This window comes from Galendromus occidentalis, unplaced genomic scaffold (genome assembly GCF_000255335.2).
Source record: "Galendromus occidentalis unplaced genomic scaffold, Mocc_1.1 scf7180000077312, whole genome shotgun sequence".
NCBI lineage: Eukaryota > Metazoa > Arthropoda > Arachnida > Mesostigmata > Phytoseiidae > Galendromus > Galendromus occidentalis.
Window position 1 is genome coordinate 1 of NW_003805300.1, and position 6652 is coordinate 6652.

The window sequence follows — 6652 nt, forward strand, 5'->3', positions numbered from 1 at the left end:
CCGTAGTCCCATATTGCCCATATCTGACATGGTTATTCAACGCTCATATCAACGTCGAACTATGTGCATTGATCCACGCCGTAAAATACCTCTATAAATACGTCTACAAGGGTACTGACAGAGCGCGGATCAGACTGTACCGCCAACAATCATCCGATTCACAGGTTCATGATGAGATCGACTCCTATTGGGATACGCGCTACGTGTGCGCCCCGGAGGCCGCGCATCGGATCTTGGGGTTCCCAATGAGCGATCGAAGTGAAGCCGTAGTGCGCTTACAAGTGCATTTGCCCGGCTTCGATTCAATTCGTTTCCAAGAGGGCCATGAACAATCAGCTCTAAATATTGCGAGTGAGCGATTCTCAACATTGACAGCCTATTTCGACAAAAACAAAGCATGTCGCGACTTGGAACTTCAACATGGTACCTTCCCCGACGACGCGGTCGATTGTCGGAAGCTTCATTACCATGAGACGCCTGAGAAGTTCATCTTCAACAAAAAATGGCAGGAACGCAAACGCGGGGGCAATCGAACCATAGGCCGAATGTACTTCGTAAACCCTCAGGATCACGAACGCTACGCCCTACGTCTGATGCTACTTTACGGGAAAGGATTTACGTCTTATGAAGATGTGAGAACTGTCGATGGACAGCTGTATCCATCCTTCGTTGACGCGGCAAGAACGTGTGGCTATCTAAAGGACGGTGCTTATTTCCATGACGCTTTACAAGAAGCCGCCTTTCTAAAAATGCCACAACAATCGAGAAGTTTCTTCGTCGCCATAATTGTTTTCGCCGAGATCGCCCCACCTATTCCACAACAGCTCTGGCTTAAATTCGAAGACGACCTCATGCAAGATTATCTCAACGCCGGAATAGCGCGACATGTAGCTCAATCGAAAGCTTTCTACGATATCGTCCAACAACTGGAAACAATGGGGAAAGATCATCGTACCATCCTCCCGCTTGACATCCCAGAGTTCCCGAACGATTCATCCATTATATGTCTCGATGACCATCGTTCCATCGGATCCCACAAGTATCAACTCTTGAATCCAGAACAGAAAGCTGTGGTTGATGAAATACTGCGAACACTCGATAATGCACATAAGCAATGCCATTTCATCGATGGCCCGGGCGGGAGCAGGAAAACATTTGTATATACAACGATCTTCCACCTAGCAACTTCTATCGGATACACGGTCATCAATGTAGCGTGGACCGGTATTGCTGCAAATCTACTGCCCGATGGACGAAGTGTTAGCTCAGCATTTCAATTAGTCGTTCAAGACGCAAGTCGCAGCTCATCCATGAAACGACAGTCGAAACAAGCTCAAAGCCTACGGAAAACAGACGTCATCATATGGGACGAGGCCCCCATGGCCCCGAGAACCGCTCTGGAGACCATCGACATGCTCCTACGGGATATTATGCAAAACGACGAGTCCTTTCGGTGGGAAAACGATGATACTTGGGGGTGACTTCCGCCAAATATTACCTATTGTCGAGAAAGGCTCTCGCACTCCAATCGTCCAAGCTTGCCTCAAGAAATCCACTCTATGGAAACATTTCCGTCAGTGTCGATTGCGAGCCAACATGCGAGTCACCGCAAACGACAACGCTTTCCGAGATTGGCTTCTGAAAATTGGCGATGGCGACCTAGAACCGACAATCGATATTCCCGATGACATGCGCCAAGAAAACAATCTCTCTGACACGATTTTTGACTGTGTTTGCTCCGGACAGAAGAATATTGACCTCGCAGATATCGCTATCTTGACGCCTAAGAATGCGGAAGCTTTACAAATCAACAACTATATTTTAGACAAACTCCCAGGACTCAAGAAGACATTCCTCAGTGCCGATGCACCTGTTGTTGAAGACCCCAGCGATGCGCTGAACTTCCCTACTGAATTCCTCAACAAAATGTCGCCATCGAGTCTTCCACCACACGAGCTCAACCTGAAACCGGGATGCATCGTCATGTTGCTACGAAATTTAGACGTACGCAAAGGACTATGCAACGGAACGCGATTGATCGTTACGCAAATACTGAGCCGGATAATCGTTTGCAGCTTCGCCACGGGCCACAACAAACATCGGGCGGTACTGATCCCAAGGATCGACTGTTATTATACTCATTCCTCCCTACCATTCAGGCTACGCCGCACTCAGTTCCCTCTTCGATTAAGTTTTTGCATGACCATCAACAAATCACAGGGACAATCATTCACACGAGTAGGACTTGATCTACGTGAAAGCGTCTTCACTCATGGCCAATTATATGTAGCGTTATCCAGAGCTACCAGTCGAGCAGGACTATCGATCTCAACTCCCGATACCTTCACCAAAAACATCGTATTCAAAGAAGTTCTCCAAGGAGAGACATGAAGATTCTCCCCTCAAACAATCTTCATAAATCAGTCTTTCCGAAAAATTCATATGTTTCATTATCCTAGATATTCGTTTCCCGAACGTGGTGTGAGAGCACCGAACGCGGCTTCTAAATATCTGTTGCATCTAAATATCCGAAGTCTCGCCAAAAACCAACAACCCACCGTGCGGACTCCAAATTCTAATCGACACCCAGACTGTATAGCCTGAAGAAGAGCTAATCGGGAAGCGAACACATTTTTCCTCTATCCGAGGCTTATCGAATGCCATTACAGCTCTGGGCCGAGGCCGGTGTCTACATATCAGAAACTACAAATCATATAATTCTTATGAACTGATGTTTTCGAACTTTCATCGTTATTCTTTCTCGAATACTTCAAGAGCGCCTGCCACTATATCCTCAATCTCATATAAGGTGGAGTCTGTTACCACAAGACTTGGCAACAAGATTAGGTGTCGACATAACATACACCGACTGCATTTCGGGATGAGACGCAGCAGGTTCCGATGGTAACTCTCGTAATCGCGGCTGCAAGGTCCTTTTACTTTGTCCAAATCGAAAGCGAGGACGAATGAGTTCCTGCCTTTGTTTTGTGATTTCGACACGACGTTGAGTTTGAATCGCACGTCCGGCACCTTTGGATCGACACGAACCTTTATTTCGAGGCCGCGGAGACTTCCGGATGGTTCTTTAGCACTTCACGAATCTCGTGGGGAGCCCGAGTCTGATACCGTTCTCCTACCCCAAAACCTCAGAACGACGTGTCGAAGGTTGCAATCTAACACGAACATTTCTCTTTCTTGAGTTACGTTGCTTGCCATCTCTTTTCGTTCTAACGTCGTCTGACTAGACAGAATGAAAGCTTCGTCGTAAGCAACGATGAATGAGTACAACGCCGATGAACACCCCTCTTAAATAGGAGAAGCAGATTCTCATAGGATGAGGCATTCATGATCCGTCCTGTTCCTCACCATTTAATAATGTAAGATTATTTTACTCGAAATCACGTTTCGCTCGATATCCACACTAGGAACCGGAGTTTCTTTCGCTGGATATCCGCGAATTTTGTTTCGCCCTTTAATCATGGGTAAAATTCAATACTTCAAAACATTCGCTCGAGTTGATTATTCACAGAGAAAACGATGCCTCTGAATCGATTGGAGACCCATGCCCATAGCGTTCTATGTTGGAACGGGATGATATACACCTTTACACGTGCTGCTCAGTAGTGATGTGTCCTCGGCAACGTTTGGTACACTACCTACGAAGGCAACGACGACTGCATCCAGGAGCCAACATTCGATTTGGAATCCAGCGAGTTAGAGACATGCTACCGCATTTCTTGGTGCCAGCACTCTCTATCGAGGAACATCGCAGCTTCAGATTCGAAGGTTATATCAGATTCATCGACGACACGGATCTTCTCCAGGAATTGTCAACGAACCTCATCCTTCACTGCGTTATGATGCTTGATGCGAAACGGAGCATCAGCATCGGCGAATTTTACGCCTTCAGGACTCTTGCCCATCCAGTTGTGGATGATGAACAAGAAGAGATTGTGGACTATTAATATATGGCATTGCTACATTAGACCCGATATGCTTCTATTCTGAATTGTTTGCTTATCGTGACGACAATTAGGTTTGTTCCACGCAATCTGTACAAACCAAGAAACGGGCGCGGCCGAAGGGTGGCGTCGAGTTCTCACGCCTGCGGGGACACCTTTACGGCGTAGGGAGAGACGGCCGCGGCCGTAGGCCGCGGCCCAGAACGCTGGTACTCCATATTCATTATTCTTATGTCATTCATTATTTATTAAGTTAAATGATCTCAGTCAGAGATGAATAAATAAGACTCAGAGTCGGTAGCCCACTTGGGGATTCGCACCGTCAGCGGCGGCGTGCATCGATAGCGAACCCTTCTCGGAACAACCATCTGGCCACTGAGGGCGCGACAGTCTCCAACAGCTGATCGTCAATGAAGCTGTCAGCGGCGAGAACTGTGACGTCACAAGCCAGTAGCAACCTCGATATCGGTAGCGCCTGATCACGCTCAGCGCTCCCCGATATTTTTCAGGACTTAGGGTTCAAATCCCTGATCCCGGTCCGCGAAGAGATAGGTCTGGGTCACGCCCCGCTATCTAATTCATTCCCCTCAAGTGCGTGCAGACTTAGAGTCATTTCTAGTGAACGCTTCGTGTCCTCATTGGAAGTGCCTTGAAGCTGTGCCACAATGAATGGTGTCAAAAGTTTCAAGAACTCATCGCTCGAAGGTTCAAATCCATCAGCATAGTATCTCCAGGAGGTTAAGACTCCGTCCTAGGACTCTCACTCCCTCGAGCTCTCTTCAAGAACCCAGGATTCGCTCCCACAGCCAGGCCAAGCGAGCCGAGTGCGTGGAAACCCAAAACCGAGAATCTCAGGGAGTCACGTTTCCCAGATTCCTCCGAGGGCAGCAATCCACACCAGTGCTCCCAGCGATCCTGAACTCAACTAAGTCCGAGGTTTCCACATCGAATCATCAGACATCCTGACGGCGAGGCCTAACCCACCATGGGTGACGGGCCCAGGAGAACCACTCAAGAGATGTCGTAGGACTCCTCCGACAGGGAAAATTCCCAATTCCTCGCGGATCAGTTCCAACACAAGAGAGTGAACAACCGGATCTACGACAGCGAGGAAGAAGAGATTTTCAACAGAGCCCAGGGCCCTCTACCCCCGATGCCTGACTCTCCACCACCGACAACCACGGCTACAACCCGATCAAACGCCGCCGGCCAGCCCGAGCCAGGCACGTCGTCCAACCAAACTGCGGGGCAAACGACGCACTGTCCATCATCTCACACGACAGACGCGTCCCCTCCAATGTTGAACCTCCAGAATGCAACCACCAGCTCAGAGCTCCCGGCCCAGGACATGACGCCGCGCGCTCAGATCTCCTCATTGGATCCCCCTCAACCAGAGGACGACATTCGATTAGCTTCAACCCAAATCGACGAAGTCCGAGGGGCGACACATTGATGGGCTAAAGTAGCTACCCAGAAAAATTCTAATGACCATGGGCTGACTCACGGTGTCCAGACCGGACGCTGAAACAATGACTTCAGTATTCTGTAACTTAGTGTAAGTTCAGTGACCGTCATAATTACTGTAGACGGGTTACTGACTTGACCCTTTCCTTCCAGCACTATATAAGGCATAATAAAGATCAGTACTAGCGGGGGAGCCTTTGGTATTTCACACCAAGCAGTGTTCGTCCTTATTAGCCGTTGTCCCAGTTGTATCAAGCACAGCATCGATTCGAGCTCACCGCAGCCAGAGCTTGTAGGCTAGATAGCCGAGAAAACCCATCAACGTTATCAGCACGAGTTCGCTCGGAGCAAGTTTCGACATTGTGCTGCATCGCAGTGAGTGTCAGTGCACAAACCTCGACTGCAAGATGCCATTGGCAACATCATCAAAACGGGATAACCGTAGGTCCCACGGCTACAGAGCGAACGTATCCGAAAGTGAGCTACTGCAAGATAAAAATCCAAGTTCGACCAGCGGTGGATCCAGACCACGAGCGTTCAGCAACATCATCCTGGAAACCAGTGGTAAAAACTATATACCATGGACGACAGTTATGCCGGCTGTCATTGGAGCTGAACCGTACGCCTGGGAAGTGGTACTCGGTACCCTGAATCCACCAGCCGAAGACAAGGCTAAGACCAAAGACGGTCGACAACAACAGAAAAACTACGACGCCGGGAACAGAGCTGCGAAGTATATCCTAATGAACTCCATTCATCCGAATTCGGCAACTATACTATTTCTTGATGATCCGGAAGAAGTGGAAGCTCATGATCTTGGAGGAGAATCAAAGCAAAATTCACCTCATCATCGGGTACGAAGAAATCACAGTCGTCTGCTAGCGCCTCTTGCCTCCGGACGTGTTCCGTTAGAACCGTGTAAATTTCCAAGAAATTTCACTCCTGACGTGTCCCAGTGCCCTGAAAGTCGTACTCGACGATCAAGAAGCTGTCCGGAACAAGTGCCTCAACAGACCATCGCTTGATCTACCTTCGTGGGCGTGGAAAAGCCATCCTGTCCTGTGAAGAATGACTCTGCGAATCGAATGTGCGATATGCAAGAAGGAAGTCAGCAAGGACGGTGAAATCCGCTCCTGTGGTAGCGGATGCGGAGCGCTCCTCCATCCGTCCTGTCTTCTGTCTTCTTCGACCGGTGAGAGTACAAACGAACTCAGATGCCCGAAATG

General features: G+C 48.8%; 1 pseudogene; it reads left to right on the top strand.

The window, feature by feature from the left end:
* The first annotated feature begins 20 nt into the window (after window positions 1-20).
* On the top strand, window positions 21-2391 carry LOC114828164 (ATP-dependent DNA helicase PIF1-like; annotated as a pseudogene).
* Window positions 2392-6652: the final 4261 nt, after the last annotated feature.